The sequence below is a fragment of the Macadamia integrifolia genome, chromosome 12 (genome assembly GCF_013358625.1).
Source record: "Macadamia integrifolia cultivar HAES 741 chromosome 12, SCU_Mint_v3, whole genome shotgun sequence".
Classification (NCBI taxonomy): domain Eukaryota; kingdom Viridiplantae; phylum Streptophyta; class Magnoliopsida; order Proteales; family Proteaceae; genus Macadamia; species Macadamia integrifolia.
This window is the reverse complement of record NC_056568.1, coordinates 1,387,487-1,414,193: the sequence shown is the minus strand read 5'-3', so window position 1 is coordinate 1,414,193 and position 26,707 is coordinate 1,387,487. Positions and strand designations below refer to the sequence as shown.

The window sequence follows — 26,707 nt, the reverse complement described above, 5'->3', positions numbered from 1 at the left end:
ACCGTTCTCCTTTTTTCTCCCATGCTACCAACCAAGAAAGATGGAAAACAACTTTCCATAACTGTAGCCCCTAAGCACATCTATATACCACTTGATTCACCTCTAAAAGATATGAAGGGCATGGCTGTAATGGCTACTGCGAAGGCTGCCTTCTTCCCCTTCCCTTCATTCTTCCTTAATATACCTTCTTCTTCTTGTTCCCCAAGGGTCTCTCCTTGGAAAAGAAACTACTTGGCATCTACTGGTTCAAGTTCTTGCAACTGCAACACAGTATTGCTCTCTCTCTTGTTTGCTAGTTCATGTTCCTTGTTTTCTGCTTTGTTTTGTGTATAAGGGGTTAGCTGTTTTCCAGGCTAGAAGTAGTACTACTTATGGTACTGAAGACATTGAAGAACTGGTGAAACGGGTGAAGAAAGGCATGTTTAACTATGGCGACGACCCTGTGAGAAATGTGAAGATTATAGACACCCTTCAATGGCTGGGCATTGGGAACCATTTTCTTGAGGAGATTAACGTAGTATTAGATGATCTAATGTCAAGAAGAAAGGGAGATGATGATGATGATGATGATGATGACCTCTTCTCGTTGCTCTTCACTTTCGATTACTCCGAGAGAATGGCTACCATGTATCCCCAGCTAAAAAGACTGAAAGACATTCGGTTATTCGTATCCAGATCCTCTCTAGTTGTTGGGATGTTAACGTCCATTAGACAGCTGGGAGGACCTAAGAGTGTACACCTATGTATTGGGGTGCATGCCCGAGTTCTCCTAGTCATGACATGCGCACTAGGAGGACCTGCGTGGCTGGAGAGGATCCCAGTTTCTTTACCCACATGGTAAGGGTAGAGGGGGTCAGATACTTTGAGATTCTCTCCACAAAAAAATATATATATATATATATATATACATATATATATATATATATTTATGGGCTATTGGTATATTGAAAGTCCAAAATGTTCAACCTGGTTTGGAGAATCATCATGGTTTATCCACACGAAACCCATGGGTCTATATTTATCATGTTTTGTTGGCAAAGATTTTGGTAAATAACCCCAAGGGGGTTAGTCCATTGGTGTGTGGTTCGCACGTCAGGAAATGTTTTACCAAGTTTGAATAATCCCTTTGACACCATCCTTCTATCTTTTCTAGGGTTTGAACGACTTATAGGAGTGATATTGATGCTGATACAAATTAGCTGTTTTCTAGGGTTTGAACAACTTATAGGAGTGATATTAATGCTGATACAAATTAGCTGTATTAGACATTGATTGGATGACTTTGCATGCAAGGCTGCAAGACTAAATTTTCTTAATATTATCCCCTCTTTGGTTTTCGTAAGTCGGTCAAGTAGCCATCCGGATTAGGTATTCTCGTATGATATTTGATCCACACTTGGACTCCACTTAATTTCTCTCATCTTTTAATTAGTTTCTATTTTTATTGAAGTCCAAGTGTGAATCAAACAACGTACGAAAATGATTCTCATATGAAGACTTGATTCACACCAGCCATATTGACATTGCTTATCCAACATTGATACCACCTAAATTCATGCTAGTTGGGCGGGGATGCAGGGCTGTTCAGTATTTTATTTATTTATTTATTTTTCTTTTAACTTGACATATATAAGTGCATCGGACTGGCTGGACCTGGCTGAGCCCAAGCTAGTTTTAAGCAACCAGGCTCAACACAAGCTAGAGTCTCTAGACCAATGATAGATTTGACCCCAGAACCTCATCCCTGTCCAAGCCAGGACATATTTATATCCAGAAATTTGCTGGCATGTTGAGTTTGATCAAAACTAGGCCCTAGATTGAGCTGGCTAGGCCAAAACCAGTGCAGATATGCTATATTTTGCTCTGATATATATCTTATCATGTTTTCTTTCCCTCTCATATTGTTCATTCAATTTTGTTATTTTCTTATTAATTGTTTCATGAAGAATTTTGTTATTTTCTAATTAATTGTTTTATGAGGGTCAATAAAAAAAAATAGAAGATGCGTTTCACAAGTTCATCAAAGAAGGGAAATTCAAGGTTGAATTAAGCAATAATACGGTTGGGATGCTAAGTTTGTATGAAGCTTCCTACTTAGGTGCAAAAGGTGAGGCAATATTATCAAATGCCACGGAATTCACCAAAAATTACTTGAGAACATCAATGCCGAATTTTGAGCCACCTCTTGGTCGAGAAGTTAGAACAGTCTTGGAGCTCCCAAGGCACTTAAGGATGGTAAGGTTGGAAGCTAGAAGGTACATCGATGAATACACCATGAAAACCACAGGGAGCGCAGTTCTTGTAGAGCTTGCAAAGTTGGACTTTAACAATCTTCAATTGCTACACCAAATTTAGATGGCAAAAGTAATCAGGTTAGTCATTAAGGGCCTGCATGATAACTATTCTATTTCTGTGTTAAATTTCTATCCGCAAGTGATTATTTGTATTGTGTTTCTGGGCAAATGCATTTGATGACATGTTGTAATTTCTATTTTTGTTTTTGGGCTAAAAATAGAAATGTATTTGCTAAGCGCATACTAATTTATGTTTATGGAACTTATATAAATTTACAAAATGTCATTTAGTACCCAGAATTTTGGCATTGGCGGTGATTTTCGTGGTGGTGGTTGAAATTGCATTAGAGGTATTTTATTTTTAATATGAAATTACTTCTTTACTCATCAAATTAATCATGTGCTCATTAAAAAACAACCCAAACAACCCTTTATTTCTCTTTCATATTTATGGGAGATAGAGAAGTTCCTATAAGATGCTTCTTTTTTTTTTTTTTTTCCCAACAACCTTTTGGTTCCTGTTCAATCCTAGGAATAAAAAATGAACTGATGACATTAGCAATCCTAGGAATAAAAATGAACCGATGACATTAGCAACGTTTTTCTATTATTCTTTTGTTCCAAAAAAATAAATAAATAAATAAATTGGTTATAATGCAAGCCCTAAATCAATCTCTCTCTCTCTCTCTCTCTCTCTCTCACACACACACACACACACACACACACGATTGGACGTCATCAAAAAGTCAATTCCAGTAATAGTTTAACTTTAATAGCTGTTTTTTATTTTTATTTTAAAGGTAAATGTGATCTATTAAGAAAGAGAACAAAAAATAAAATACAAGAGAATGCACCCATTCAAACCACACTTGGACAGAACCTAATGGATGGATAAGGACCCCAAAACCAAGCGGGACAGACCCCTGCAGTAATAAGATAGGAATAACAGAAAAAAAAACATTGAAAATTGCATCCAATTATAAATAGTTTGATTAACATCCCCTTTCACAAGTTGAAATAACTCATCCGGAACATCTAGAGGATGAATGATGAGCTCATCATTAGTATGTAGAGGGAAAATATGCCATGAAATCAACTGATTGGTTTAGCTCTCTCCAAACATATGTTTAAACTGTTAGAATTTTTATGTGGGCTTAACTGATACCGATTGATCCATTGGGCCCAAGCAATTATAGACCCACTATGATTAAGAAACTTCTAGCTCTTTCCATTGTGAGAGTGGAATAGGGTTTTAAGGATTCTATTATAAATAGAATACTGACGGTCCCTGCAGCCATTACTTAATGCCTTATTGGTTTTGGGAGCATGACTTTCTCACAAGAATAAGTGCACAAAAATAGAGGAAACCCTAGAGTAAGATGTTGCAGAAGATCTCAATAGAAGGACTCCACTTGTGTAGTTCGTCATTGTTATCTTCATGAGAGTAATGTTTAATCACATGGGACAGAGGTTCATGATCTATGTTTATGGGGCTTCTAAACTTATACATGTACTTCTTTATTCTTATTTATGGTTCATGTCATAGATGTCTCATTGATTATTATAGATATGGTAAATCTATATAGTTATGTATTTTAAGGCCTATGAAGGGAGTATTTTATTGATCTTGGTTTAGGGACTATACCCATGGTTAAATATATTTTATGATTCTTATATTCTAAATACTATAAGGTTATTCATATGTTTAATATGTTAAAGGTTCTCTAACAATTGGTATCAGAGCCAAGTCTTATAGTGTTAGAAAATGGATAGAATCCACCAAAGTGGTAAAATCAAAGGTTACTGCAATAAGTTTGCAACTCAAATGTTTGTCTTATTTTCTGTATCTTTGAACCCGGAGGTGTAGTGAGTCAACTCATGACTAACCTGTTTGATTAGGTTAAAGGTTGATAATTTGACCCAAATTTTGACTCAAATACCCGACCTGAAGACAATCGGGTTTGACCCGAATTTTTTACCCATAACTAATATGCCTGAACCAAATTACACCACTTGGCCGAACCGGTTGGTTTGGGAAAACTATATTGATTTTGATCCATTTTTTTCTACAACTTCAAATGGCTCGTACGGGTAAACGGTGAAGAATTTTTTACCCTGATTTTTTACGTTGAGTCCAGTTTTTCATGCTCTTCATTTTGATATATTATGAGCCTAGTTTTGATCAACTTTTATGATCTATTTTGTATAAGTTACAAGTATGAGTGTTTAATGATTCTTCATAATTTTCCTATTAATTGGAAGAAATAAAAGAAAATCAACTCATACTTTACTTGCATATCAGAATATGAACTTGTTTATTCTTGAGAATGATAATTCATGCTTTTGTTTATGAATATTTTTTCATACTTAAACAATCTCACTTTTAGCTGCCGGAATGAATTTGTAGACTATTACAGTAAGATTGGATGGAATCCACCAAAGTGGTAAAGTTCAACCTTATTGTAATAGAATACAAATCAAATGTCTTATTTGTTTGAAAAGGCAGAGAATAATGGTTGGTAGCAAGGTTACTAATGTTCACCCAAAGGTGACATTATCAAAGAAAAGTTAAAGTTAAAGCAAGTGAAAAATAGAATAGGAATTTCTCAACCTAGAAGATGTTGTCCATCCAAAGATGGCGGTACTTTTCGAAAGTTAGAAGAAGTCTTGCAGTAATAGCAGAAACTTGAGTGGACCAGTATGTTTCAGACCCAAATGTCAGGAATGTAGTTCCAGTTGACACTCTTGAAGTAATTGCAATTGAGCATTGTAATATTTATTTTGTTAATAGTTACATACTTATTCTTTTACATATAAATTGATATTTAGTTCATGTTTAAATAACCCACAAATTTAAGCTGCCAAATGTAATTGCAAACTGTTGTAGTGGAATGGATAGAACCCACCAAAGTGGTAAAATCCAAGGTTACTGCAATAAATTTGTAACTCAAAGGTTTTGTCTTATTTTCAAAGATACAAAAAATGATTGGCAGAAACTAGGTAATGGTCGCCCAAATACGACATTATCAAAGATAAGTATAAATACAAATATACTATAGGCAGACCTTAACCTAGATGTTGCTATTCACCCAAAGGTGGTAGTAATTTTTTAAGTTAAAGAGCTCCCACAGTCATTGTAGTTTTTTGAGTGGATCAGTGCATTCCAAACTCAAAGGTTGATAATGTAGTTCGGTTGACACTCTGGTTATGTTTAATATTTAGTGATGTAATATTGGTTTTAATTTTATTAATGTTACATACATTAATTAAATATTGAATGGATTATTCTTCCTTGAGTTGAACCATTAAACTGAATGCCTTTAAAAGTGGCTTGAGAATATGGAGGTCTACATATGCCTCAAATACCTAGTTTTCTATACTAGGAAAACCAAATCAATAGTTCGGTATTATGCTTTTAAAGCAAAGATTTTTACCCTAAAAGGTATTAGACAATTGATCAATGGCAATAGGGTGGATGAGTGTTTCATGACTATGACCATAGGTTATAGATTTATTTAATGTGTTATTTTCGTATTCCGATTGGATCAATTCGGATTAGTTGGGTTGGATTAATATCGATTTTGATCAATCCAATACCAAGTTTTCAAACACTGTCATTGTTCTTTGAAAACCTATTTATGAACATTAATTGATAAATGTTTGGTTTTCTTTTGTTTTTGGGCTTATGTGAACAAATTTATATGTATATCATATTTAACGAATTGTGTTCTTTAATAAATGGATTAATTTATGGCTGGTCGAACCAAGTGGGACGATAGAATTATGGATCTTAAGCTGTTTTATGTGGCTCGACTAGTGGGAAGATAAATTCGATATACTAGGTTGCCAGTGGGAGGATGTTGCTAGTAGAATGTCAGTATACTAGGTTGCTAGTGGGAGAATAAATTTAGTGTATTATATTGCTTTTCATGCAAAAGAAATATTTTAAGTTTTGCATTGATTTATTATTATCATGATATTGAAAAATTATTTATGACTGAAATATATAGTAAATTTATATTCATGTCATTTTGTACTTGTATGTTTTGTTTGAAACACCCTATGATGGATAAATATGTTAGAATTAAACTGGGTGTGAACTTCCACACATTTTATGCTACACAGTATATTTCTAGGAAGCTATGAAAGGATTGGGTGGAATCCACCAAAGTGACACATCCTATTCTTTCATAGTTTTTTCAAGAGCAACAAATGTGGTGACATTTGCCCAAAGGTGATGTCACCCAAGTTAAAGAAAATACATGTATGGAAATGACTACAACTTAGAGATTTCTAAGCCCATATATGATAAAAGTAATTGTATTTTCACAGTAAATTTGGATTTATAAGAGGACCAGGCATTCTTAGCCCAAAGGATAGGAATGTAGTTACGGTTATGACTCTTGTGTGTTTTATCTACTACATGTACATTTATTGTGTAGTTTATCTACTAGATGTACATATTAAATTTTTTAGCCCGATTATTTAGTGTGTATGTTTCATACCTGAGATTTTTAGGGTTACTTGATGTGGTTTTATGTGTATGTTTCATACCTGAGATTTTTAGGATTACTTGATGTGGTTTTAGCTCTCAGGGAACCCAAACAGGTGTTGTTGTTGATCAAAGCATAACTGAAGGAAAATAAGAACAATTTTATTGTCCTATTAAGTTTATAATGACTTTGGAGTAATTTTAAATTGATTTTATCTTAGATTTCGTTCTCTGAATTATTTATGTATATTTATGCTTCATTTGTTTGTATTGTCCCTGGTTGTATAAGAAACACATTAATGCATACACTTCTGTACATATATTCATCTCTAATGTGAAAAACATGATAAGAATGAGCGAAACCCACCAAAGTGGTACATTCAGTTCAATTGTGTGTTTCCTAAGGTAAATGTGATATTTACCCAAAGGTGATGTCATCCAAGTTTATCGACAAAGTACTCAAGAGCCATATTTTCTGACATTGGTGCTATTGAGGTTTTTGATATGTTTGATTAGTGGGAGTTTTGTGATCTCATTTAACCAAAGATATCATGGTGGTAAAAGTCAAAGTTTAAAGGCTGTGCCTGCTAAGATTTATTAGCAGTGCTTAGCCAAAGTAATTGATGATAAGTCAAGATAATTGAAGATATTTCGTCAGAATTTGTGATGTATGGCAGTATTTAGCCAAAGTCTGTGATTTATGGTGGTATTTAGCTTAAGTCCAAAGAAGTGGTAGTTTACCACAAGCGATTTGCCAAAGTTTGTGATTTATGGTGGTATTTAACATAAATCCATGGTAATGGTGATTAACCACAGACGGTTTACCAAAGTTTATGATTTATGGTGGTATTTAACCTAAATCTATGGAAATGACAGTTAGCCATGACGGTATGCCAAAGTAAGATATTAATTCAAGAAAATGGCGGTTTGCCTAAATGTCGATTAATATCAAAGTTTACTACCTGTGAGGTTTTCAAGGTAGGCTGATCTTTAGATCAAGAAAGGGCCTATAAGAAAATGTATATTTCATGTGATCACAGGTATGATATCAATTCCTTATATATATATATATATATATATATGTTTCTAGGCGATTTGGATTGATAGTTTTCTATTGTTTGTAACATTAGATAGTTATATGCCGTATATTGAGGTGTATTTTCTACTATTGTTCAACAGTAGAGATTATTGATTGAATCAAAATTTATTTGAGTGGTGTTCAGTCTTGGAATTATTTGGCCAGGTATCAATGGAAAGACATCAGTATTAGTATAGCCCAAGTGGGAGATTGTTAGGATTTTTATGTAGGCTTAACTGATACCGATTGATCCATTGGGCTTAAGCAATTATAGGCCCACTCTGATTAGGAAATTCCTAGCTCTTTTCATTGTGAGAGTGGAATAGGGTTTTAGGGATTCTATTGTAAATAGAATATTGACAGTCCCTGCAGCCATTATTTAATGTCTCATTGGTTTTGGGAGAACGGCTTTCTCACAAGAGCAAGTGCACAGGAAGAGAGGAAACCCTAGAGTAAGAGGTTGCAGAAGATCTCAGTAGAAGGACTCCATTTTCGTAGTTCGTCATTGTTATCTTCATGGGAGTTATGTTTAACCACATGGGACAGAGGTTCATAATTTATGTTTATGGGACTTCTAAACTTACATAGGTACTTCTCTATTCCCATTTATAGTTTATGTCATGGATCTCCCATTGATTATTATAGATATGGTAAATCTATATGGTTATGTATTTTAAGGCCTATGAATAAAGTACTTTATTGATCTTGATTTAGGGGCTATACTCATGGTTAAATATCTTTTATGATTCTTGTATTCTAAATACTATAGGCAAGGATTAAAGTATCGGTATCGATCGCTGTATCGATCGATCAAAATTAAGATACGTATCGGAGGGTATCGTATCGTATCGGAGATACGCTAAGATACACTAAAGATACATACATAAATGGATATAAAACACCTTTTTAAATATTTTTGCATTAAAAATTTATTAAAAAAAGCTATTGATAACATGTACTATGCATAAACACTAAATTGCGGGTATCACACTAAGAATTCAAGGTTTGTAGTTGTCCCATAATTGTAAAATCCTTGTTCAAAACCTTGATTTCCACTTTGGTTAGAGAGAAATATGGCTTGCAGCAACTTTGGAACAAAATCACCTCAAAAAATCGTGTTTTTTTTTTAAAATATCCATCTTGGCCATTATATGACCGTAGCGCACTGTATCGGTACATACCGATACTCACCGATATGTATCGACACTCACCGATATGTACTGATCGATACATACTGATATTTACTGATATGTACTGATACTCATCGATATGTATCAATCGATACATACAAATACTCACCGATACGTACTGATACATACCAAAACATATATTTCACCTTGATTTTATATTTTTTATAGAGTATCAGTATGTATCGATAGTGTATTGGTGCATATCGATATGTATCATAGGATATATATCGATACGAAAGGATTTTAAAAATTTCATGTATCGTATCGATGTGTATCGTATCGATCGGCTAAATTTAAGATACGTATCGGAGGGTATCGTATCGGTATCGGAGATACTTTAAACCATGACTATAGGTTATTTATATGTTTAATATGGTAAATGTTCTCCAACATAAACTCCTGTGGGGCAATAAGAGAAGCTAAATGAAGGATTTTTCTTCTTAATCACTGAACACCTCACTGGCCAATTATCCTTCCATTTAGCATATCAATAGCTAAGTTAGAATTCAATCGAATAGAGACCCTTCATGAATATCATTTTCGATACACAAAATTATTCCCTGATAAGTAGCTTGTAATTCCCTACCAAGGACGAAATGATTTCTAGCACCATCGATGCCAGAAAGAGGAACAGATGACCATTGAATTTCTATAAGCTATATATCAAATAGGTATTTGTGCTTCCTATAGAAAGACCTGGGACGAATGAAAGCCCTGATCAAGGGTTTTTTTTTTTTGTATGTATATTGCCATTGAATATATAGATGTACATGAATTAGTTTTGACAAAGCTCTGCATTCTTAATAGGTGGTGGAAAGAGTTAGGGCTTGCTGAGAAGCTAACTTTTGCGCGTGATCGACCATTGGAGTGTTTCCTATGGACTGTGGGAATATTTCCAGAGCCAAGGCACTCAAAATGTCGAATTGAGCTAACCAAAACAATTGCTATCTTAGTAGTCATTGATGACATCTTTGACTCTTATGGCTCAATAGAAGAACTAATTCTCTTCAATAATGCAGTTCAAAGGTTTGTGTACATTTTGATCTTAATTAGGTTAATTTTTCATTGTTTCATTTTGAAATTTGTGTATATCTTGTCTAACTTTATGAAGAACTACTTCTAGATGGGATCTTGAAGCAGTTGAGCAACTTCCTGAATACATGAAGATATGTTATATGGCTTTGTTTAATACTACCAGCGAGATTGGCTATAGAGTCCTTATAGAACATGGTTGGAGCATCATCCCCCATTTGAAGCGAACGGTATAATGTTCTTCAACCGATCGAAGCCTTATTGTTAATTGCAGACAAGTAGTTTTGTCCGACAAATTAAGTGACACATTTTTTAATCTTGGTCATATATAAAGTGGATAGATACGTTTGAAGCATTTCTAGCTGAAGCTAAATGGTTTAAGAAGAAATATGTGCCTACACAAGAGGAATATTTAGTAAATGGAGTTACCACAGCAGGAACATATATGGCCTTAGTGCATGCTTTCTTTCTTATGGGAGAAGGAGTTACCAAGAAAACCATTGGGATGACGGAGCCTTATCCCATGCTATTCTCCTATTCAGGAATGATCCTTCGGCTTTGGGATGATTTAGGAACACGGAGGGTAAGTTATAATTAAGGGTATATCCTAATCACTGTACATTTTTATAATCTTAATTAAACCCCAAGGGATTAGCCAAGTTGGCTTGGAAGGGACATGATATTTCCGCCTCAAGAAGCAAGGTTTCATGATCAAACAAACTTTCGCCGCTGCACCTAACTTCTTGGAGCCACTACACGAGAGTTTCCGTCTCGGACTGACCCCGTCCTGTATAAGCAGTATCACAAGTGAACCTAGGGATTAGTCGGGTCAAAGATCCAGACGCCCTGGGTATCAAAAAAAATAAAAAATTCATAATCATAATTAAGAAAACATGCTTAGATTGTAGCATTAATTGTAGTTGAAAAACACTAAAGTGGTACTCTCCTTTTTTTTTTTTTTTTTCAGGAAGAGAAACAAAGGGGGGATGTGGCATGGAGCATAGAATGTGCCATGAGAGATCACAAAAATATTTCATCAGTAGATGAAGCTTATGATTACATACGGCAACGCATTCACAACCTATGGACAGAACTCAATGGGCAGTTAGTAGCTCCAGAAGGATTACCTTTATCAATCATTAAAGCATCATTGAACCTGTCAAGGACTGCCCAAGTTATTTATCAACAAGGATATGATAAAAATGCTTCAAGCGTGGAAGATCATATACAGTTATTGCTCTTTAGACCCATTCCTTGAAGAACTCATCTCTTTTGCTGATTTGTCGACTTAAGCATGTAGAGGACGGAAGATACAACAAATATGAGGAGTAGAAGGTTTTTAAGTTGGAAGTATGGATGGTTCCATAACATTAATGTAGCCCTAGGGAGCCATATGGTAACTAATGTCAAAGTTTAAGGAATCTAATCTAGTTAGGGCTTTATTTTTCATCTTCAAAGGAACCGAGACCCTCTGTATGTATAAGAAGATTGGAGTCAATTCTAAGAACATTGCATTTCATTTAGTTGCGGGACGGGGTTGGGAGAATCAACATTGAAGGAGTAGATAACCCATCCACACTTTGGGATTCATTGTATTGTGCTAGATGCGCCTTGACGGGCTGTTGCATATTAGTCATGGGTATTTAAGGTATTTTATTGATAAATGGATTAGGATTTCTCCAAATATTTTAACTCTAGAAATGTCTCCAAAAGCCATTCGGTTTGGCTTATGCATGATGAGAAAAGATTTGATCTTTGAAGAACATCGATGAACTGGGACATGGGGAATTTTTTTTTTTAATGAACTTGTAATTTGTTTAGTTTATGATGAAAGATTATCTCATTTTATTAGTGGGTGTAAATTTTTTTTTTGGCAAATGGGGTTAGAGATCGAACCATCAGCTTTATTTAGAGAAAGTAAAGTATGAGGCCTTATTTAGAGAAAGTAAAGTATGAGGCCTGCTTAAGGGTGTCGATCGGGATGGTTCCTAGTATTCAGGATGGGTCTATGTCAGTACCAATACCAAAGGTGCCAATCCCAATATTGGCCCGTTTAGTTAAAGGGACCAAACCTAGATCTCAGTCATGTTTATTAACGGGATGGGATAGTGCCAAGTCCTAAACGATTTCAAGCACTATGGAAAAGGAAGAACCTCAATGGTCCCTAACGAGATGACTCATTATTAGTTTTGTATTTTTCATTATCATAAAATTTAAGGTGCATTACTTTGGAAAGAAAATTAAAATACAAAACCAAAATCTTTTTAATGGTTTTACTTTTTCAAACTATCTAAGATCACATGTAAGCTTCTGAAAAAGAACAAGTAAAATTTAATGATAACCAAATAAAGAAGCTCCAATATAGTTTTAGTACTATCACTAAACAAATTTACGGTAATGGAACTAGAGGTCCATCAGCTGAAAATACCACCCAAATATAGATCAAACTATAGTCCCAAAACTTGAACAAGAGAACAAAAATATATCTTTTGAAACAGTATTGGCAGTTACGGTTCCATCCGATACCTAATCGGTATCTTGGTACTGGTCCCATTGGGAGTCTCATCCTAGAACCGTACCATCCCATTTATTATTCGGTACCAAAGTCAGATATACTATCCCAACCCATTTATTAATGGGATGATCCAGTTCGCACTTTAGTAGGACAGTTTTAGGACCTAATTCAATCAAATATTCTCCCACTTATTGGCATGCATTCTCTTATTTTCATCCATCCATGCATGTCTATTCATGCACCCTCTTGTTATCCCCATTGTTGGAAAACTAGGTTTTGTGACTCGACTCGTTCTCTTTAAATCCTAGTGAGTCGGAGCGAGTCATAGAAAACCAGGCGAGTCATGTCAAATAACCCCCTCTTATTTCCATAATAGTATTTCTCAAGCAATCCAAATAAATAATTAATAAATAAATTAAATGAGACAAGATATAATAAAAGTGTTTGTTTTTCAAATTTTTTTATGAAGCTTATCATCCATTGTCTCTTGGATGAAAGTGATAAGATCTGACTTGGAGATGTCATGGTTATAAATCAATTTTTTAATTAAATTTAGATGTACACACTCAATAATCACTAGACTCAATATAGAAGACTTCAGTCATTGAAAATTTAACATCATTAGAATATATTTTAGTTCAAAACTATTCAGAAATATTGTCGACTTAAACTTTTGACAAGAATAGGCTGTTTTGTTGTGACTCGGGAAAAAAAAAAACGAATCTTGAATGGCTCGGTATGATTTGGTCCCAATGTTGTCATTTTTTAACACATGACGAGTTTCCATGACTCTTGACCACGTTTCTAATCTTTTAACCAGACTCGGCTTGGTTTCCCTAGTCAAAACCTAGTTTGCCAACAATGGTTATCCCTAGATTTTTAGATATTTTTCCACTTGGTTAAACTTTTTATGAGTGAAACCTCACTCTTTTTTTTTCCCTCTTTTTTGTTAAGAATTGAAACTAAACTAATCACGATTCTCTCCTCCCCCTCACTCTACATCTTCTATGAAATGAAACCTCTTTCCCCTTCATCACCTCCATTCTTAGACCTCCACCCACCTCCATGCCAACAACATCCACTCCTTGGCCTGCTGCCATAGCATATATAGACCCCTCCCCTTTCTCTCTCTCCTACTCCATTTTTACCCCCTCTTACTACTGCATGAACCCCCTCCCACCATTTTTATAGCTCCACAATGGGCCAACATTCTCTAGCCCCTCCCCCTCCCATTACAATCTCCACAGTTGTGCGGACCGGGTGGGGTTTCCTAGACCTCCCCTCCTTTCCTCATGTCAAAAAAGGAACACATGGGTCCAACGATCTCTATTGAATAGGAGTCGCCAACGAGATTAGGTTATAGAACCCATTGCTAATTGAGATTGAAAATGAATCCATTTGAACTATCTAACACGGGTTAGGGTTCATGTTAGGTTGCAGTATGAGGAAGGCGTTAAGCATCTCGATCCACCTAGTAAAAATCGAACTTCAACCCTAGGTCGGTACATAAGTTATTGAATGGGCTGTATAGGTTTTAAGTACATTTAAGCATCATAATCAGTAAAAATTGAACTTCAACCCTAGGTTAGTACATAAGTTATTGAATGGGTCGTATAGGTTTTAAGTACACATAGGCATCATAATCACACATGCATTGAAAATAAGACATGACCAAAAGTGCAAATGGAAGGTTCAAATCCACATGCCTGTATCCAACTGTTCTGCATGGATAGTATATTGAATATAAAGCAAGCATACTGAAGAATGAAAAAATAATGATGAAGCTACCCCTAGCATACATCTCATGGAGTATGGCAGTATGAAATCACAAGTATGGGTATAAGGGTCATAAGTCAAAAAATTATTGAATTAAAAAAAAAATGTGAATGTAAAAATGCAAGTATGCTATAAAAAGGGAATTAAGTGTGAAAATCCATTGGTATAAAATTGAAATAAAATGGTAAAAATCCAGGAAAAACAAGTTAGTTAGAAAATATCAAGGTGAATAAAAAAAAAAAAAAAAAAGGAAAATGTATTTAAGACCACGGGAAAATACATTTAGCGGTCCTGTACTCCATTGAAGGGAAACCTCAGATTTTGCACTAGGTAGTAGGGAGATTAATTCAATAAAAATAATAAATAAAATCATAAAAAATATAAAAATTATACAAATATCCTTAGGAAAAGTCATGTTATTGGCTGACTTCACTGCTGCCCTACTGGGGACTACACTGAGTTTTGCCCAGTTAAAGTACGATAACAGGAAGCACACAACTCAAAATATAAATCTGTAAAAAGGAAAATGAAGAGGATTTACCCCTACAAATTTCGTGAAGGGTGTGTTATGGTTGGAAGGGCATGTTTTCAGTTGTGGTCAGTGCAAGTTTAAATTAATGTAAAGTACATGAGCAGTTCTTTATGATTCCAGTGTGTGAATTTCGGTGGATTGGAGTGAGATTGTCAGGTACGTGTCTGTAGGATTGTGTGGGATCCCCAACATGTGGCAGGGGCCATAAATTTATAGTTAGAGAGGCTCTTTGGCTGCCAACGCAATTGTGGAAAGCTTTCAAATGAGGGTGTGATCTCCTTCCTTACTTAGAGAGATTTGGGTCTATTTATGAGAAGTGTATCCCAAAGGATAGAGGCAATTAACACATTTGTGACATATGTTTCTTGAATCTTCTATGTATCATAGGGTCTTAGTGTGTATCTAGAATCTAAATATGTGTTTTGGGTAGCAAGTACGAGATTTGGGCGATATATGTGGGAGATTCACCAAACCCCTACAAAATCACAGAACCAGACACAATCTGTAAATTAATCGACATAGTTGACATCTGGCCGAAGTTGGCCTGAATGCAAATGGCATAGGCTATTGGGCATCTAGCGTCGGCCTAAATCAATACAATTTTGACTCGAGTTGATTAAGGGGGTCTGGTCCAATTGAGTTTTTAACTCAATATAGTACTGGTCTATGGTCTGTTGGGTGGTCTTAGTTAGTTCTAAGCATGTGAAAGCTTTTAACCATTTCTGAAAACATTTTGTTCATTTTATCAATCATCCTATGCCAGAATAGAAGTAAAAATACAATGCTAGGTGAGAGAGAAGATCTCAATCGTAAATACATGATCCCTTCGTGTGTCAGGGGGTTCCAACACATCATCGCTTAGCCCTTCTAGTGGTGACAAAATGTGGTGTCTATAACCACTCATCGAATGCCCCTTCCTCCCACTACATACCGACCGCTTCCTTGACTTCTAAAACTCGTCCTCTCCTCCATCACCCCCAACATTCTCCAACCCCTCCCCCTCCCATTACAATCTCCACGGTTCATCCCCTCCCTTTCTCACCACTCATTGAACATCCCTTCCTCCAATTATGCACTCACCACATCTTTGACCTCTACAACTCGTCCTCCCCTCCATCTCCCCATCTGTTTGTAACTAATACCAACTCCTCTGCCCCAACCCAATCCTAACCCTTGTTTACTAGATGCATCTCTGTACTTGCCATAAAGCTCCCTATGTCCTCAATGCTATTTCATCCCTATTCCCCCCTTGAACCCACTTGCTTCACCTAAGCCTCCAAATTTCCTAAAGAATTCAATGCATTACTTCAGTATAGCACTTGGTCTTTGACCCCTCATCGTGAAAACATGAACCTGGTAGGTTGCAAATGGGTTTATCACATCAAGAATTAGGTTGATGGCATGGTATCTTAGAACATTACAAAGCCCGCCTAGTTGCGAAGGGCTTTCATCAACAATAGTGTGTGGATTATACATAAACCTTTCATCCATGGCAAAATATACAACTACACGCACCATCCTTGCTATTCCAGTTACCCAAAGATAGCCTAACAGATAACTTGATGTTCATAATGTATTCTTTCATGGCCTTTGTTAGGATTTAAAATGTAACCGCAAACGTACGAATCAGTGTAGCTACGGGTCGAACACAGGGAGAGCAGCCACTTTATTTTTGGCTTCTTTTAATAATGCAAAAGTGAATCGATTAATGGTTGTGATCTAATTCTAATTACCGTCCTAAATATATGTATCTAAAATAACGTTCACCCATTCGTCATCTAAGAATTTAAATACGCAAGCCGTGCAATTAAAATTAAATAAATAAATAACTAAAAATAAACAACCCACACAATAAAAAGCAATAAAGTAAAAGAAATGGGATAAAGCTAGAGAGAGGCTCACAAGTAGGTTTCTCTATTTAGTCTGAGGGATGCATCACAATATGATCTTCCCTACTTGACCAAAGAGTCACTCTTATAAGGGTTACTTTACTTGGATTTAGGGAAAGGGAGGCAATTAAAATAAAAACAATAAAATTATGGTTCTATGGCTAGGAGGGGCAAAGCCAAGACATGCATTAGCTATGAACCTTGGGGGAAAGAGAAAGCAATAATGTAACGACTGAAATTAAAATCCTAAATTAAGAAAGAAAGGGTAGTCAGAAGAGGGAATGAGAGGGGGGAGAGAAGACTATTGAAGAAGCCTATCTACCTGAATCAATGCTTGAACTTGAAAGCTTGGGCATTTGAGATACTGCCAACCCTAAAAACCAGATCTGGAATGAACTAAATCTGAAATTTCTAGGCTTGGAGAAAACAAATCTTGAAAAAAAAAAAAAAAAAACTAAACTTGAAAAAGAGATGCTCCACGGCTCATGATCTTGTCAGCTAGATCTAAGCCTAGAACTATAACTTAAAAATTACAACTCAATTGCATAAGTCATAAACATAAAAGGCTGAATAAAAATAAAAGAGTACTTACATTAATTGAAATAAAAAAACTATTACAAAAGTGATTAAAGAAAAAACAAAGAAGAACTAAGACTAGAGAGAGAGAGAGAGAGAGACCAACTAAAAAAAAACCCTAAAAGAAGAATGAAGTGTCTCCCCTCCTCTTACATGAGTTGTATTTATAGGAAATAGGGAGGTAGGGTAACAAATTTCTCTTTTCTAAAAGGAGAAAACCCACAATTGGTAGGTGAGATCTTTTGAGACCAAAAGTGCTAAGGTGGAGGAGAGAGAAGAGAGAAATAAACTTGGAGAAATTTCCTATATAATTTTTTTAGCTTATTTTTTTCTTTTTATATATTTATTATTTTTCTCTCCTTTTTCTCCCTCTCTTCAAATCTTGTGCACAACCCTTGTTGGCTGATTTTTCTTTCTTTCCCTTGGACGATTTTCCTTCTTACTTTGTGTGATTTGGGCAATTTTCTGGTGATGATGTGGAGGAGAAAGAAGTTTTGGAAAAAATAACCATGAGATTCGAACTTGAGACCTCCTGGTGAGCAAGGGAATTTTGCACACCATAACTCACCAACTACACTAGGTAGTTGTTGTTGGAGATATATGACGCTTGATAATGCTTAAGGCCTTTAAAATACAAAACCTGCAAACAGAAAGTAAAACCCAAGGTAGCTCCATTCTAAATATATAAAAATGCAGTTTTACTACCCTAGATTTCACACATAAATGTGCTCATCAGCCTTTTCGTCGAAGAGTTGTATATGACTCAACCACTAGGGTTTGAAGATCTTAATTGTTGTTTTCTGGTTGTAATTATTGGCAATCTCGACCACATTATAGTGATGACATGGTCAGTTGTGATGAAGTGGCAGCAATAACATGTCACGGTTTGATCTCTTTGATGAGATGCTAGTGATGTGTGATGGTGTTTGAGTGCTTTGGTCCAATTATGGTAAGTGGTACGAATTTTCAAGTCCGATAATTGGCAATTTTGGCCTATTTCCACTCGAAAGAATTTCTGGTATTCAAGATAATTTTTTTGGGAGTCAAATACTGCATGTAACCTTGCAAGGAAAAAAAAATCCTTTCTAACGTACTTGGATTTGTCTGGTTTCGATATTGAATGAAGGACTTACGGGGAATTTCGATCCTTTTACATGGTCGAGACTGTTGATGGGTTGTTCTGGAAGTTTATAGAGCTTCAAGCCATGGTCCATACAATTTTCATTTCGGATCAATCCGAATCAGTGTGATAGACTTATGGATTTTTCCGCGGAATCAATCTAAAATTTCCAAAATTTATTTTGGAAATTGCCCTCGGGTTGCTAGGGTGTTTTAGCTCTCTTTTTATGGACTAGAGGGTTTTTATGATATTAGTGAAAGTTTTGAGCAGTCGAGTCAAATGGGAGTTTCAGCATTGTATTTTGTATAGGAGGGGGTTTAAATCAATTAGTTTAAACCTGGAAGATTCTAGATCTAAGGATCTGAGATGGCCACGCACCATAGGTGCTCATCCAAGGGCTTGTGTAAATTTTCGTTGACACAGGCGCCAAAGATTCTCCCTCAAGGACTGTTAGTGCGATGTACCATCTCTGATGTTTTGTGCTACACGAGATCAAGCCTTGCTTATGTGTTAGACATGCGTCTGTGCTCATACGCCGAAGATTCCCTTTATAGAGATTTTATTGATCGATATCGTTAGACACTGATCCAAGGGCCTGTGATACTTCCCGCTTTATACTCTTCATCCAATGGTACTCCACATCCTTCTACCATACATCTAATAGGAGCATGAAACGTTACCTGCAAACGACATCAGCGTGGCAGGGCCGTCAGACTCAATATCAACGTCGATCCCGATCTCACGCCTGAGATCATCCTCCCATTATATGAATCCAACGGTCCAAATCTGAGGTGCCTTTTAAGGCTTGATCCAATAGATGTAAGCCATATTACTGCTCTGAATGTCGACATCACAACCTACGCCGCCTTGACAGATTCCCTTTGAGCTTATCTCATTGGCCCAACTTCTATTGACCGTAACTTTTGATCCACAAGGACAAATTGGTCTATTCAAGTAGTCATCATCATCATCATCATCATCATTATTATTATTATTATTATTATTATTGCTCTATCTATTAGAAGCAAGAGAACCAAGTTTTGAGCTAAAAAAAAATCCACGGTTTTGAGAGAAGAAGTTCCCCCTTTGTTGGTTGGCCATTGAATAGGTAATGTTGCTTAATGGAGGTTGTTTTTACTCTCTTAGTGGTGGTTTGAGAGTGTAGTTGAAGAGATTTGATGGTTCAGTGATTCCAAACCAAAAGAAGAGAGAAAAGAAGAGAAGTTGGCTCCATTTATGCATTAAAGTGTAAGAAGACAAGAGAGTCCTTATGAGGTGTCATGCTTGTGTTGCTTACTTGAAGATTAAAGTTTCTTCTCTAAAATGGAATTGAAGATTCCAGTCTATAGAGATAGTGCTTTGAGACATCTCGGTGGATACCAGACAAGGACTGTTAGATTTTCTATCATTACATTTAGCTTGCCATTAACGTCTGTGATATTGTATGACTACTAGCAGTAGAAGATTATTGTTTTGAAAGCATCCTAGCTTAATCTTGATTGTAGGAAAATCTTTATAAGTCCATCAATGTTGTTTTATCTCTGCAAGAGGTGTTTAGTGGGTGCTAGACATCGGGGGTCGGTGCTTCGTTGTAGTGGGTGATGTTATATGTATTGACACAATGTGTTTCTTCTCAGCTGTAAGTTGGGAAAACTGGGTGTGGGTGCTCCCAATTACAGGTGTAGTTAAAGTAAAGTATTGAGTAGATACAAAGTCATTATAGTCATTATTCCGGGGGCATAGGCATCTTGTCGAACCTTATAAGAAATGCACGTGCTATAGAATGTCGAATGGGTGTGCACACTTCGAAGTGCCTATGGGAGGCTGAGTATGCATACGACTGTGTTTCCTGAGATTGCCAAGCCAATTCGTATGCTCAGTGAAAACAAAAAATTAGATACACTAATTCACCCCTCTCAGTGTCTGTCGAGGCTCAGAACTGATCACCTACAGCATGTCGGCCACCTGCATTGCTCTTTATACGTCCTTAAACAAGATCCATGAACTTGGTTTCATTGCTTAACACAATTTCATCTTTAATTTGGTTTTGTTGCATCACAGACAACTCTGTCACTTTTCATATACAAGCGTAGTATACATATTATATATCAGCTTATTTATGTTGATGACATCCTTGTTATTAGCAATGATCCCACATAGGTTGCTACACTACTACACCAACAGTCCCAAGAGTTCCTAATTAAGGACTTGGGTTCTCTTAGATTGCGTTTGGTAGCTCTCCCAGAGAATAGCTCTTCTGTTCTTCCATTATCTGGGAACAAAAGAGAAAGTGCAAAGAATTTGGTTACGTCGGTTCATTCTTCAAAGCATGTTTGTGTTTGATATTTAAAATAAAAAAATTAAAAAAAAAATAAAAAAAAAAGAGAAAAATGGAAGAAGAAGATAGAAGGGGCGTTGTCCTCCTTAAGCATCTTATTGGGTGTAGAAGCGCTTTCGCACTCCAAGGGCCTTCTGCTTTCCTGATCTCGATAATTATGTGATCTTCTCTAATGGGCTGGAATGGTTAATTACAAGCTTGTTTACTCTCACCAGGCCTCATGTCGCCTTTGTAGTAAACCTTAAATGTCAGTATATGCATGCGCCCATAGAATATCACTAGACACTCGTGAAACAAATTCTATGATACCTAAAGTCAACTCAGAATATACTCTCTTGATTGAGCAACCAACAAATTTCACTCTTCAGGCATTTTCAAATGTCGATTGGACGGGCAGCATTGATGATCGGAAATCTAAGGGGGCTTATCCGATTTTACTAGGGCATAATCTCATTTCCAGAAATTCTCTCAAACAAAAAACAATTTCTCCCCCCTCAATTGATTTTGAGTACAAGTCACTAGCCAATGCTTTAGTTGAACTCAAATGGTTGGAGTCTCTTTTTCAAGGAGCTCGGCTTCCCATTATGTGGTCTCTCCATTCTATGGTATGAAATTATTAGGGTCTACCTATTTATTTGCAAACCTCATGTTCCATGTTTGTATCAAACATGTTGAGATCGACTTTCATTTTATTTGCGACAGCATTACCAAGCGACATCTCTCCATTTAGTTCATGGAAATTAAACAAAGATTTTTTGGACCAGAGATCGCTACTTGGTCGGATGGACACTATACCAGTGAGGTTGGGACCAACCAGGGGAGGCACACAAGCATCCAACTATATATGGGGCAGGTTTGTCATTGCGCCATCTTTTCGCCACTCATGTGTGTGGGCGTAGCGGCACACAACCATGTAGCGATCTTTTTCCTATTTTTATGATCTTTTTTTTCTTTAAGTTGTTTGCATGGTTTGTTGTGTTCAGCTTCGCCCCACTCCCTTTATGGGAAGTTGCAAGTTAGTAACAGGTACTTAAAGTATTTATGTATAAATGGATTAGGATTTCTTCAAATATTTAACTTCAGAAATATCTCCAAAATCCATTATTTTTTGTTTATGACTAGATAAGATTGATCTAGGGATTTCTCAGATCTTTTGATATTTTCTGATTTTTTCCCCTGCTGATGGCAATGCCGAAGGTGGGGGCTTAATATCAGATTACAAGAAAAAGTATCTTGTAATTCTTTTTCTCTTTATTCTTAATGAAATTCTGAATCTTCTAGCCAAAAAAAAAAACATTAATGATGAGTTGGGGAATAGGGATTTGTTTTTGGTAGAGAGAAAGCTACCTGATTGTATGGCCCATGCACCAAAATGGATGCCAATGAGAGCACATGCCTACGAGTCCAAGAATGGGGTGGGGTGGTCAATTCGCCTTTCCTGTGTTTGGGCGTAGGAGCGCATACCGGGTAGCATTCATTTTTCCTTTGTTTTATTTACTTGAATTTTTTTTTTTTTTTTTTTTTTTTTTTTTTTGTTTTGTTTATAATGGAAGATCATCTCATTTTATTTGTGGGTGTAGATGGGTTTATTCCTTATTGAAAGTTATTAACATTGCCAATTCTGATAGGATATTGGTGTGAGTGAGAATTTGATGTAAATTGACAACTAACCTGCCGGATGTACTATCCATATGTTGTACATAAACTTTGAGAAAAGGTTCTCAAGGCTGTTGGGGGTAGAATATGCTATCATTTCTGAATCGGGTTCTATCATCTTCACATAAAATGACCTTGTTGCCCTCCAATATACAATACTATTTTGCTATACTTCATTGATGCATGCTTCTATGCACCTTGAACAGAGAATCTTCTCCATAATTTTTCATAAAACAAATCTCTAATCTGATTACACAATCAGCGGGTAGGCTAATGCTAGTACACTTGCCCTATCAAGTCCTCAGAAATGCAAGACTTGGCTTAAACAAAAAGACTGCAGTTACTAAAATATATTGCCCAAGTTTCTACTTTATAAACAGCACAGATAAGATGGAGCCCAGATTTTGTATAGGTAGGTAGATCTCAAAGGTCCTTAACCTATAAATTAAGTTTCAGTCCTTTACCAAAATAAGTAAATAAATAAAATTTAGTAAAAACTGGTTTAACCAAGTGGTAAAATATCTAAAAACTTAGGGGTTATTTACATGTCCCTCTTCTGGACTGTGGTCCTATTACAAATGCCCCTTCCCTTGTTTTGAACAATTACATGAACTCCCCATGGACTATGGTGGAGTTTACAAGTAACCCTATAATGTAAAATGATGAAAAATATTTATAAATGATCATATTACCCTTTGTTAGATGTAGTTTTACCATTTTAATTACTTTTTCATTACAATACATTGAATATCACCTTAACCTTTCATCGTTCCAACCTCATCTTCCATCTGAACTAATTTTCTTTGGTGACTTGCATATAAAAACTTACTTATCTTCTCCGACGACTTGTATATAAAAGCATGTTATCGACAGCAAACTACGATGAGTGATCTCTTTAATCCGTCAATATTAAGACACAACTTTAAGGGTGTCTTCTCAAAGTAAATTTTAATTCGTTCTTCCATCAATGTTCATTCCAATGAGCAATGCTCTTACAATTTATCAGAAAAGAAAATCCTAATTCTCTTGTTTAAATCTATTTTAATTCTATGACTAAAAATATATCAAATGAAAGATAATTAAACAAATAGAAAGCAACTAGACCTAAAGTAACCCTAATCGATATGGGTTCCTTGGCATACAAATAATACATAAAATAAATAAAAACTTATCTAAGGAAAAGGGCTGTTGAAGAGTCAGCTAAGGCCTGGCTGCTTTCCTAAATTTGTCCAACCTTTTTGCATTCCTCCTTCCAATAAGATGGGTTTATGAAATTGTGTGTGCCATGTGAAATTGGTTCCACGGTTAATGACCTTTCCATAGTGGAACAAGGCATTAAGGCAAGGAAAAAAAATCATCTAAAATTCATCCAGCTTAGGTTTCTTCATAAATCATCTACTGTTGTCTCCATGGTTTCAAGTATCCGTTTCGTGTTGGCCGTATCGACTGTATCGAATTGATATCGGCTGATATCGATTCCTGATCCCTGACTGATTCAGATCGGTTATCCTTATCGTTTCAGGGGTAAAATAATAAAATTTAGTACTTTTTAAAATAAAAAACAGTGGCAAAACCGATCGATACACACTAATTCGATTCGATCCAAATCGATATCAGTATACAGTCCCCTAAATCCTTGCTTGTCTCTCTTCGCACCAATAACATTTCAAAAATAGGTGAAATGGTGGGCTGTAGAAAACCTGGCATTAAGGATGTGAATTTGTAACCGAAACTATTTACCGAAACTGAATCGATCCGTTTACAATGAAATCACAAAACCGTTTAGTAAATAGTGCGGTTATGGTTTCAAGTTTCAGGCTGATTAGCTAAACGAGTTGGGTCGGTTTTAACTGCGGAACCCATTGGTTTCAAACCGAATTGAAACCGTTTAAACCGAACTGTTTAAAACCGTTTAAACCTATCCAATTAATCCGTATAACAATTAAATAAAGAAGGGGTAGTAATCCGTATAACTATTAACAATTAAATTAAGTGTTCATCCTGCTTTGGTATGATTTATTGCAATTCAATTCAAGTTTAGGCTTTAGATCATGAACTTGTAATCCATATATGTTACTATGTTATTATGTTATCATAGATGGGGTATTTTGACTAAACCACCTGTTATTTTAATATTTTATGCTATAGAAGGCTAGATTTGGAGGTTGTATGATATTACTTCTAAATGTTTGAGAATGACCATGCAAAGAAATAGCACTAGATTATCAAATTAAGACATACCATCGTTAATATAGAATCTCTTATTTGTGCTTGCCAATTATTTTTTGATAAGCTTATGATCTTCAGTTTAGAGATGGTTGCAAGTTATATCAAACCGATTGTGAACCGTTTTACAAATCGTATGGAATAAACCAAAATCGAAATTATTTAAAACCGTGAAACCGACACCGTTTAGAAACCGTAGAAATCGAAACCGTTTACTAAATGATCATTGTTTCATAACGTGGAACCGTTCAATAAATGATGCGGTTATAGTTTTAATCAAATAAATGTGAATCGAACCGTTCTGCACCATTTCAACCGAAATCAAACCGATTAACACCCTTCCTTGGCATTAATAATCCTAGCTTGTCAGGTTTAGTGAGGACCCTCCCATATAAATAATCTTCCAATTATAGAAAAATTGATTCAGCCTTGCCGCTCCTTTTTTTGATAAAGCAGCCTTACTTCTCCCGCATGAACGGAAATTGGATGGGAAAACTTGATTGGTTGATTCAAGGGTGCATGTCAAAGTCCTTTCAACTATTGGATCTTAACTGTCACCCACTTCCAATCATGGAGGATTTGAATCCATACACATCTGAGCCGGCATCATGAGGTTAAGGATACTGTGATAAATGACATTTAAATAAGAGGAATTATGCATGAAGAATTGGCGTTAGCATATAGTAAGGATAATTTTAAATTTCAAAACTAACATTTCATTATACCGTTAGCTTTTAGGGATATTGATGTAATTCTTTGGGTAATTTACAGCGCCACCCCTGAAGAATGTCAGTATTATAGGAATACTCCCTCTCTTTCACCAAATTAGACTCAGACCCCCTACCGTCAGTCTCTGTTAAGGAATATACCTTATATGCTAATGTCAACTATTATATTTTATTTTAAATACCAAAATACCCTTCGAAGTACCTAAAATGACCATCCTCAATTGATTTTTTTTACCTTTCTCCCAAATCGAGCACTGGCGATCACGACAGTGGCATCGGTGACCAACAAGAACACCTCAACGGAAGGAGGGCATCGCCGGAGCATGTTCATGGTGTTCCTAAAAAGCACCCCTATAATACAGGAGCAACGAGTCCTTCGTCATCACGCTTAGGCGCGACCGGTGGCCATGGCCATTTTGGGGAAGGAAACGAGGAATGCAGCTGGTATTTCTCTGGAAAAGTCAGAAAGCAGAAGCAAACATCGTCACTGCCACTCCCAGAGAAGAAGAAGAAGAACATATGACTTATTCACAGCCACTGCTAGAGAAGAATAAAAGGAGGAGAATGAAAGTTGTGCAACTCCAAACCTGCAAACAATTTCAAAAGTGGTTATCTCAGATCGCCCCAAAATATCTTCTTCGTCTGATCAATCGACCCTTGATGGCCTTCAAACAAGAGAGTGGGAAAAAGTTTCTCAGTCACAAATCAAAACTATAGAAGCTTAGAATGTCATGTGCTCATGCGTGAGGCAGGGAGGGTTCCAATTGGAGTCCACTAAAAAGCATTTAAAATGAATCTAAAAACTTGCAAGAAAAGACGATCTGGGCTGTTGGCTGAAAAATTTTCCGTGATTGAAAATCCTTGACTATGCATTTGGGTTTTCTTTTTTAGAACACCTAAATCGGCCTTGAGGTTTAGCGAGAGAGAGTGAATGAGTGACAGGTTCCACCAGAGAAGAAGATGGAACCGCCGGCAGTAACTGCTGTTGTGGACGATCACGACTCACGACTAACGACTCAGGGAGAAGTAACTTAGGTAAAATATGATTTGTTATATATTTTAGTTAAAAGGATAAAAATGTCATTTTAAATCCTTATTTAACGGAGACTAACGGTAGGGGGTCTGAGTTTAATTTGGTGAAAGAGAAAGGGTGTTCCTATAATATTAAAGGATGTTCCTATAACATTGGCATTCTTCATGGGGTGGCGTTGTAAATTACCCTTATTTAAAATAAGGGGCAATTTGTAATAGGACCATGGACTAAG

The 26,707-nt window shown here is 36.1% G+C and overlaps 1 pseudogene; it reads left to right on the top strand.

The window, feature by feature from the left end:
- The first annotated feature begins 129 nt into the window (after positions 1 to 129).
- On the top strand, positions 130 to 11,344 carry LOC122057922 (annotated as a pseudogene).
- Positions 11,345 to 26,707: the final 15,363 nt, after the last annotated feature.